Source organism: Coregonus clupeaformis, chromosome 14 (assembly GCF_020615455.1).
Source record: "Coregonus clupeaformis isolate EN_2021a chromosome 14, ASM2061545v1, whole genome shotgun sequence".
NCBI classification, from domain to species: Eukaryota; Metazoa; Chordata; class Actinopteri; order Salmoniformes; family Salmonidae; genus Coregonus; species Coregonus clupeaformis.
The window spans coordinates 12383597-12394896 of NC_059205.1; positions in this window are offsets into that span (position 1 = coordinate 12383597).

An 11300-nucleotide genomic window follows, 5' to 3' on the forward strand; every position below is an offset into this window, starting at 1 on the left:
AGTATGTCAATTGGTATTGGTATGTTATGCAGATCACATGTACCATCCTCCTCCCTTACCTCTTTAATGAAAATCCCATAGGCCTCTACATTATGGACAAGGTACAGTTGAAGTCGGAAGTTTACATACACCTTAGCCAAATACATCTGGAAGAACTTTGATTTTAAATAAAGTATAGTGATTATTTTCCACATCATAATTGGCGACCCCGGCAGAACTGGGGAAAGAGATCTTTGAGTGCTTTGCTATCGGAGAAAGTTTGGACGAATCACACAAATGCAGTGGCCACTGTTAAATACAGGTAAGTGACGTTCTTACTTTTAGCATAAAAAAGCTGTGTGATTCGATCAAGCTGAATCTGAGGGTAAGGTACGAGAGGGGTCTCTCCAGTATTAAGGACTAAATTTAGTTTTTATTGGAATGGGAAATAAGCATGCATGCAATGTTATTGTAGATAAATGTAAATAAGTTCAATCCTGTGGATAACGCTTCGGAGAGCTAAAATTAGCACTCCAGAGGGCTGAACGGGCAGGTGGCTAGCTATAATTGCCTTCGGTTACCGCTCTAACTTGTTTATCATTGTTAGAGGCTGCTCGGGGGTAGGTTGTACATACATGAGTAAAACGGCCTACGGTTACCACTCTAACGTGTTTATCATTGTTAGAGGCTGCTCAGGGGTAGGTGACACATCAGCCTGTGGTGTGGTGATGCACTAATTAGACAGGGCCACTCGGGTAAAAAGTAGGTCATCCGGAGTAGGTGACACCTTAAATTGGAAGTAGCGCCGGTCATCCAGAATGGTTGAACGGTTGTGAAAAAAGCCACTGGGGCTTCAAAGTATAGAGAAAGTATTAGATAGACTAGATCTGCTCATCTCATGTGGGGGAAATGGTTTACTTGAGCGGCTGTGGTTCATTCAATTGTGATTGCTGCTGGCCCCCCTACCTCTGCGGAAGCACAGTTCCCGCTCAGCCCAGTCAAAACTGTTCGCTGTTCTGGCACCCCAATGGTGGAACAAGCTCCCTCACAACGCCAGGACAGCGGAGTCACTCACCACCTTCCGGAGACACTTGAAACCCCACCTCTTTAAGGAATACCTAGGATAGGATAAAAGTAATCCTTCTACCCTCCCCCTACCCCACCCCCTCAAAAAATTACAAATAAAATAAATACAATGTTTTTGATATATTGTAAAGTGGTTGTCCCACTGGCTATCATAAGGTGAATGCACCAATTTGTAAGTCGCTCTGGATAAGAGCGTCTGCTAAATAACGATAATGTAAAATGTAATTAAGTTGTATGTTTCATCTGTCTCGTTCAGGTTGTTCATTTGGTCAGAAATGACTATATTTGAGGTCGCTTAAAGCTTCTAGGGCTGGTGGAGAAAGGGCATGCCCAATCTTGCATTAAGAAGAGGAGAATGAATGGTATGTGGATATTCATTTATCAACCAAGTGTTGAAAATTCATGTTACCAGGAGGGGTATGAGAAATCCTGTTGGAGGAACAGGTCACGTGTACGGGTGTGATCGTATGACGTATACACATTGTATTTCGGCCAATCTTTTAGGGTATCATTATATTTGGGAAATTTAGAAGTAATGTAGGATTATGTTAAAATTGACCATAGTGAAATGTCAAATGTTGATAGGGTTAACATTTCAAATTTGGGCACTTTAATAGAATAAAATATTCCTGCAGGTTATACGAATATTGATTGTGTGTTGGGAAATAGCGTTGTGTGAATGTGATATGAGAGTCGTGTGAATATGGTGTCAAGTTGCGTCAATTCAAATCTGGTATAGGAACAAAAAGAGGTCAATACACGTCTTCTAAAATAGACTAGTATTTTAATTAATGCAAACACTTGAATGGTAAATATGATGTTCGTATATACGGGCCCACTGAAAAACCACGCAGGGCAGACAGAGAACTGAGCCATTGTTATAAGTTCTTCTTTAAATAGTAGAGGCTGGGTGTGGTTTAAACTTACCCAACCTATCGATGGCGCACAGGCTGGTCCCAGCCCCTTGGCGCTTCACTGTTGCCGGGCATTAGTTGTTATCTTTACAACTTGTCTCGAGTCAGCAACCTCAGACATAGTTTGTTCTTCTTTGTAGCAGAACACATGTCCTTGAGCGGTTTAACAAAGAGGCAGTGTGTGTGTGAATCACAAGTCTGTCTCAGCCTACCCCCTAACAGTTCCTCACATTAATCACAGCTTGTTATGTTAAACAATCTATATCAGTACAGCACAAACCTATTATATTTAATCATTCATGTATTCTTTCTAAGCTAGGCATCACATCTAGTTATAAGAAAATAGAGCCCCACAATCCCCCTTTTCACACCCTCTCCTGTCCTCAGTCTTTCTGCTTGGTACTACCCCATACTCACACCCTGAGAACACACTACAGTGATGATAGGTTGGGGTAGGAGATCTTCGTTAACAGAGGTGATCCCCAGACCCTATTGGCTAGTTCTTCTCTCTAACTCTGCATGTGTTCAGTGGTGCTTGCATGTGTTCTTACCTTTTTGCAGTGGGTAACGTGGACCCAGGTTGCTCTTTCTGCTATTCTAATGGCAAAGGCAGTGACCAATATAACCTGATAGGGCCCTTCCCAACAGGCCTGCTTCCAGTTTTTCTTCTTTAGGGACTGGATGCTCATCAGTCACCTGGTTAGATAGAGTGGGTCACCTTCTCCTTTAGTTCACCTGTGGGGCACAAAACCTCTGACATACGGGTGTGGTTAATAAACTATCTTCACACGTGTTCAGCTCTCAATTTCTATTTCTGACTGCATTCTCTTTCTAGACTGTATCTAAAAAATATTTTTTCTTTTTTTTTTGTATTTTGTCCTCTCCTTCTTATATATTTATTATTTAATCCTACCATCTCCTACCATCCCCCTTTTGACACATGTTTTGCCCATGTGTCAATATTACCACCTACCTAAACAATCACTTAGGTAATATTGGTAATTTATCATCCAATTGCCATCCCTTATTTTTACCCCCTAATTTTAACATAACAACCCTTTATAACCATCATACTAGGTGTGTTGTTTTTTATTTGAAAAACCCAATTTGAAAAACCACAACCACAAATAGCCAGGCCCCACTTAATTTGGTAGCTCACTTTTATGACCTAAATACTGCCTAACTTCACTACTGCTCCCCCTCGCCCTGGGCAACATTCCAATGAGATAAGCTAATCTCTTTCTCCTGGTTATACATTTTGTTAACCTTCAATTACCATCAGTAATCTAAAGATGGTAGTACACACAAAACATGATACAGATATCCCCAGTCCTAACCCATCAATAATTGTTTGTATCTTAATTCCTCATAACTAATCCATAAAACCACTCAAAATTCCTCGAGTATACAATGATTATTTAATTGATTACCCTAAATCTGCTACATGTGATCTCATCTCAAATGATCCATTATCAATTATTTGATCAATCCCCTAGGAAAATCTGTCTCCCCTTCTATTATTCCTGTCCCCCCTGTAAATGTCATATTTCATTTTTTAGCCAATACAATCACGGTTACATCAAATGTTCCCTCCTTTGGCCATTTAGTTACTATCTTTCTGGTCCTTTTTCTCATTTGTTAGAGATATTACCAATATCTTCACTATTTTCTGGGAACCTTCTCTTCATGATTGCTACTGGTGATCCTGCCATCTCTACTCTGGTGTGGTCTAATGTCTATATTAGGGTGTAAGGTAAATTATTCCTGTTGTCTTTTTCAGCTAAACGTTTTATATTCCTCAGTTAATGGTATTTTCTCCCTAATATATCTTCATACTCTGCTTCTTTCCCTAAATGAGATTTAATCCCTTGACTTTCCTCTACTATCCCTCTATCATTACTGGATCAATGATAATAACTGTAATAACTATTAATAATAATTGTAATAACTATTTCACATTAAATTGTGCCTTATTCTGATAATGTTATAATTGTAGCCCATTGCATTACTTTAGTTTAAAATATAAGTTTGTTTATTTAACAAATCTAGAACCCACTATAGGTTGGTGCTATTCCCTCAGCATAATAGCTAAAGCTACTTGCATCCCCTGAAACCCATTGCCCTCTAACGGCAGCCCAAACCTTACTATTCCTGTTTTGGGGCGGGTCATTCCTTCTACCGCTCTGGCCACGTCCTCTGTGTTCATGGCCTGTCTGCTAAATGGCATATTATTATTATTATTATTATTATTACTGTATACATCTAAGGTTGCTGGGGCCCCTTTCATTCCCCACCAATAGATTAGGTAAGGCTATCAGTGGGTACTGGCCCCCTCCTACTCTCTCTCTCTCTCACTGCTTCTTTAAATTTACCCCTACGCGGTTCTCCCTCCTGTTTCCACTCCGAACAGGTTTTGTCTGTTTTTCGTTTTAACGTAATATTCGTCCGTTATTTAAAGTACGTTAGTCTATTTATTTAAATCAAATTATTCCCACCTAATTAGTTAAAGTCGGTGCATATTTATATTTCAACGATAAACCAAATTATTTCAGTCTTATTATTTAACCAGTATTTTGCAGGGTCAAACATTAAACGTTAAATTAAATAATAAACCAAATTGCTTCAACTTAATTATTTAAAACCAGTATTATGCTATGTCAAACATCAAATATTAATAAACCAAATTGCTTCAACATAATTATTAAACCAGTATTATGCTATGCAAACATCAAACGTTACAGTTCAGTTATATCAGTTCAAACGTTTCAGTTTAGTCATACTAGTTATTCATTATTCTACCTTTATGTCCCCAATTGTTATTAACGGGTTATACGGTTTAAGCAGCTACAGACTTCTTTAACTCCTAATTAGTTTTCTATCAAGGTATACAGGTTTATTAATTTTAATATCCCGCATTCACTCTTTTATTTCATTTGCAATCACTCTTTTATTACACTGGGATCATTCGCACTCTCATTCATACAACACCCTATACTTTAAAGTGCTCCTCCGATCTGGGCTGTACCCCCAAGTACAACTCCCTGCCGAAGCGCAACACTATAGTGTACTTTAAAGTGCTCCTACGATCCTAGCCGTACTAGTTACGGACCTTGCCGATAGCACAACACTATCTAAAATTGTAAGTGTCCCTCTGATCCTAGCCGTACCCTCGTAGTTACGATCCTTGCCAGTAGCGCAACACTTTTGATCCAATAATTCCCTATACCCCCAGTTCCCACCCCTGGTGGTCCTAGCCTGAGGATTTCAGTATTTTCCCTGATCCTAGCCATACCCTCGTAGTTACGGACCTTGCCAGTGGAACAATACTCTATGGTACCATGGTTTAACATCACATTCACCACAGGTTTGCATGTCACAATATGGTGCTTATCTACTCATAATAATTCGTATAATAATTCATAATTTAGTTCACTTACATCAAACAGGTGTTTCACAAAATTAATTTGGATAAAGCCAATGTGCAGAACTTTAGTTATATAACAATAGGTGTCTGCTTACCTGTTTTTAGTTGTCCGGACTCTTTGTGAAACACACCGTCCAACGACAGCGATGTCCAATCGGCCGGACCCCACAATGGGAATGAGTTAATCTGAAGTTTGGAGAATAAACTGTTGATATAATGATATCTTGGGGTTTTTACAACACTGCCTGTCATAGAATATTGTAAGATCAGGGAATAAGTGACCAGTCTATAGGATTCTGGGAGGGTTTTATGACAGAGGGGCAGGGTCTAGGTAGTTAACCTAGTCCCAGTGGAACAATAACTTTATGGTAAACTAACGTGTGGTGATAACTAATCATAAAAAATACGAATAGTTGGGTTGATATGAATATATTAAAATATGATGAATTGTACAGTATGTGCGTGTAATTGATTACTAGAAATTTGATAAAATAATATGTGAATATTGTATAGGTGCTGACTTGCGCACCCAAAACGTAGACGTACGTAGGGGGTGGGAGACAGTACATAGATCATGTGATAGACATAAGATTAAGCATTATAATAACTATCTATCATTTCGGAGCAGAGGTGATATAGTAAAGGAAGTTTAGTATATTGTAGGGGGAAAAAACATAATCCATTTGATCAAACTCGTTAGATCTGTTTCCAAGTCGATGAATGTAGATTTGACTCGGTGACTGCTAAGTCATTCCCTTCGAGCTTGCGGGATCTTTGTCCTGTAAAGCTATTTTCTGATAATTGTGTTATGTGCCAGATGTTAAAACTGCAGACCATTATAATTGGAATAAAGGCGGATTTACTTGTCATTTCAATAAAGCATAGATTCTGTATTACTGACTAAAATCTAGGTTTTCTGATTGTAGTTCGACTATGGTTATGTGTTGCTTATATTGATACAGTGAGGGAAAAAATAATTTGATCCCCTGCTGATTTTGTACGTTTGCCCACTGACAAAGAAATGATCAGTCTATAATTTTAATGGTAGGTTTATTTGAACAGTGAGAGACAGAATAACAACAAAAAAATCCAGAAAAACGCATGTCAAAAATGTTATAAATTGATTTGCATTTTAATGAGGGAAATAAGTATTTGACCCTCTCTCAATCAGAAAGATTTCTGGCTCCCAGGTGTCTTTTATACAGGTAACGAGCTGAGATTAGGAGCACACTCTTAAAGGGAGTGCTCCTAATCTCAGCTCGTTACCTGTATAAAAGACACCTGTCCACAGAAGCAATCAATCAATCAGATTCCAAACTCTCCACCTTGGCCAAGACCAAGAGCTCTCCAAGGATGTCAGGGACAAGATTGTAGACCTACACAAGGCTGGAATGGGCTACAAGACCATCGCTAAGCAGCTTGGTGAGAAGGTGACAACAGTTGGTGCGATTATTCGCAAATGGAAGAAACACAAAATAACTGTCAATCTCCCTCGGCCTGGGGCTCCATGCAAGATCTCACCTCGTGGAGTTGCAATGATCATGAGAACGGTGAGGAATCAGCCCAGAACTACACGGGAGGATCTTGTCAATGATCTCAAGGCAGCTGGGACCATAGTCACCAAGAAAACAATTGGTAACACACTACGCCGTGAAGGACTGAAATCCTGCAGCGCCCGCAAGGTCCCACTGCTCAAGAAAGCACATATACAGGCCGTCTGAAGTTTGCCAATGAACATCTGAATGATTCAGAGGAGAACTGGGTGAAAGTGTTGTGGTCAGATGAGACCAAAATCGAGCTCTTTGTCATCAACTCAACTCGGCGTGCTTGGAGGTGGAGGAATGCTGCATATGACCCCAAGAACACCATCCCCACCGTCAAACATGGAGGTGGAAATATTATGCTTTGGGGGTGTTTTTCTGCTAAGGGGACAGGACAACTTCACTGCATCAAAGGGACGATGGACGGGGCCATGTACCGTCAAATCTTGGGTGAGAACCTCCTTCCCTCAGCCAGGGCATTGAAAATGGGTCGTGGATGGGTATTCCAGCATGACAATGACCCAAAACACACGGCCAAGGCAAAAAAGGAGTGGCTCAAGAAGAAGCACATTAAGGTCCTGGAGTGGCCTAGCCAGTCTCCAGACCTTAATACCATAGAAAATCTGTGGAGGGAGCTGAAGGTTCGAGTTGCCAAACGTCAGTCTCGAAACCTTAATGACTTGGAGAAGATCTGCAAAGAGGAGTGGGACAAAATCCCTCCTGAGATGTGTGCAAAGCTGGTGGCCAACTACAAGAAATGTCTGACCTTTGTGATTGCCAATAAGGGTTTTGCCACCAAGTACTAAGTCATGTTTTGCAGAGGGGTCAAATACTTATTTCCCTCATTAAAATGCAAATCAATTTATAACATTTTTGACATGTGTTTTTCTGGATTTTTTTGTTGTTATTCTGTCTCTCACTGTTCAAATAAACCTACCATTACAATTATAGACTGATCATTTCTTTGTCAGTGGGCAAATGTACAAAATCAGCAGGGGATCAAATACTTTATTCCCTCACTGTAATAGTATGTAGCTAATAGATTACTAAATTTGCTTTCAAAAGCATACAGGTAGTGCTGTGCATGATCAGTATTTGCTGTTATCTATTTTCAAACACCACATCCTTTATTCACAGGATTCTGCACTACTACAACACCAGAGAATGCACCACGACAAGAGGAAGATCTTGCCTCCTGCTCCTCACAGAGGAAGGAGAGGCCAAATAACCAATTATTTTTAATCAGGGTATACTCTGCTATGACTAGGCCTGACAACAGCAAGCGTCAGTAGAATTGTCATTTTGGTTATTTGGCAACACCACCAGAGGACCATCTCGCCACCTACTCCACAACGAGGAAGGAGAGGCTCAAGAAGCGATCCTTTTTCACTGCCATAACCAATCATTTCAACTCAGTCCCACTGTTATTTGCTGTTGTCAGTCTTCTACACTGATTTGACATCTCCATCAGAGCACCATCTTCCCTCCTTCTCCCCAATGAGGAAGGAGAGACCCAAGAATGTTTCCTTTTTTTGTCAACCAGTCCTTTCAACTATTTCAAAACTGTCATTCCAAAACCCTCCTTTATCTATTAATTTCCTTTACGAAGCTTCCAAAGATCTTCATCAACAAAACGGTAAGTGGATCTCGCTCCCCTTTAGGCAATTCAGGGTGAGACCAGTGAGGATTCTGCTCATTTCCACTAGACCATCCAGGGTGAGACCACCGAGGATTCTGCTAATGCCCCACTAGATCATTCAGGGTGAGACCACCAAGGATCCTCCATATGCCCTTCCGACCATCCAGGGTGAGTCCACAAAGGATCCTCCGGATGCCCTTCCGACCATCCAGGATGAGAAATAAAGCATACAGGTAGTGCTGTGCATGATCAGTATTTGTTATCTATTTTTTAACACCACATCCTCTTGTTCACGGTGTCCTACACCACCACCAGAGGAAGAACTTGCCTCCTGCTCTCCAATGAGGAAGGAGAGGCCCACGAAGCGTCCTTTCACTTCCTTCAATAAACTGCCACTTCATGCATTTATAAATGCTTTAGTGAAATTTCTATTTAAAAAAGTAGTGAAGAGACAAACAAGAAAATTAATAGGCATTCAAAGTTCTACGAAATCCTTCATGACATTCTATGACAATTAATGAGACTCCAGTGGTCGAGTTCAAAACAGACTATGTAGGCCTTGCTGCCAAGCCTGTAAATCCTATTCTAGTCTAGTCTCCCCTTTGGACTCAAATATTGATAAAGTCCCTGGCAATCATTTTCACGTGTGACACGAATGGTCTGACTAAAATATTGGCTATGAGTAGTACACCACTGCAAACCTTGAGGCAAACTGACCATCTCCAATAAATAGTACATTCGTTAACATTTTTACCGTTTAAAATGCTGTCCATAATATACTGTGATCCTGTGTTCAATCACACATTTGGTTGTAACAGATGATATATACAGTGAGGGAAAAAAGTATTTGATCCCCTGCTGATTTTGTGCATTTGCCCACTGACAAAGACATGATCAGTCTGTCATTTTAATGGTAGGTTTATTTGAACAGTGAGAGACAGAATAACAACAACAAAATCCAGAAAAACGCATGTCAAAAATGTTATAAATTGATTTGCATTTTAATGAGGGAAATAAGTATTTGACCCCTCTGCAAAACATGACTTAGTACTTGGTGGCAAAACCCTTGTTGGCAATCACAGAGGTCAGACGTTTCTTGTAGTTGTCCACCAGGTTTGCACACATCTCAGGAGGGATTTTGTTCCACTCCTCTTTGCAGATCTTCTCCAAGTCATCATTAAGGTTTCGAGGCTGACGTTTGGCAACTCGAACCTTCAGCTCCCTCCACAGATTTTCTATGGGATTAAGGTCTGGAGACTGGCTAGGCCACTCCAGGACCTTAATGTGCCTCTTCTTGAGCCACTCCTTTGTTGCCTTGTTTTGGGTCATTGTCATGCTGGAATACCCATCCACGAACCATTTTCAATGCCCTGGCTGAGGGAAGGAGGTTCTCACCCAAGATTTGACGGTACATGGCCCCGTCCATCGTCCCTTTGATGCGCTGAAGTTGTCCTGTCCCCTTAGCAGGAAAACACCCCCAAAGCATAATGTTTCCACCTCCATGTTTGATGGTGGGGATGGCGTTCTTGGGGTCATATGCAGCATTCCTCCTCCTCCAAACACGGCGAGTTGAGTTGATGCCAAAGAGCTCGATTTTGGTCTCATCTGACCACAACACTTTCACCCAGTTCTCCTCTGAATCATTCAGATGTTCATTGGCTAACTCAGACGGCCCTGTATATGTGCTTTCTTGAGCAGGGGGACCTTACGGGCGCTGCAGGATTTCAGTCCTTCACGGCGAGGGTGTTACCAATTGTTTTCTTGGTGACTATGGTCCCAGCTGCCTTGAGATCATTGACAAGATCCTCCCGTGTAGTTCTGGGCTGATTCCTCACCGTTCTCATGATCATTGCAACTCCACGAGGTGAGATCTTGCATGGAGCCCCAGGCCGAGGGAGATTGACAGTTATTTTGTGTTTCTTCCATTTGCGAATAATCGCACCAACTGTTGTCACCTTCTCACCAAGCTGCTTGACGATGGTCTTGTAGCCCATTCCAGCCTTGTGTAAGTCTACAATCTTGTCCCTGACATCCTTGGAGAGCTCTTTGGTCTTGGCCATGGTGGAGAGTTTGGAATCTGATTGATTGATTGCTTCTATGGACAGGTGTCTTTTATACAGATAACAAACTGAGATTAGGAGCACTCCCTTTAAGAGTGTGCTCCTAATCTCAGCTCGTTACCTGTACAAAAGACACCTGGGAGCCAGAAATCTTTCTGATTGAGAGGGGGTCAAATACTTATTTCCTTCATTAAAATGCAAATCCATTTATAAAAATTTTTACATGCGTTTTTCTGGATTATTTTGTTGTTATTCTGTCTCTCACTGTTCAAATAAACCTACCATTAAAATTATAGACTGATCATTTCTTTCTCAGTGGGCAAACGTACAAAATCAGCAGGGGATCAAATACTTTTTTCCCTCACTGTATGAAGAAGTAGCGGCCTTCACTGTAATTCAGGGTATCCCAAACTCGGGTCCTGGGGATCCCAAGGACTAAAAGGCTGATTCAAATAATCAACTAATCATCAAGCTTTGGTCATTTGAATCAGCTGTGTAGTGTTAGGGGGAAGAAGAAAAAAAGTGCACCCCGTGGGGTCCCGAGGACCGAGTTTGGGAAACGCTGCTGTAATTTGTATTACTGTATTGTGTGTTTATATTTCTAGGATCCTAAAATGTCCATTTATTATCACATGGAAATCCAGTTAATTTATATTT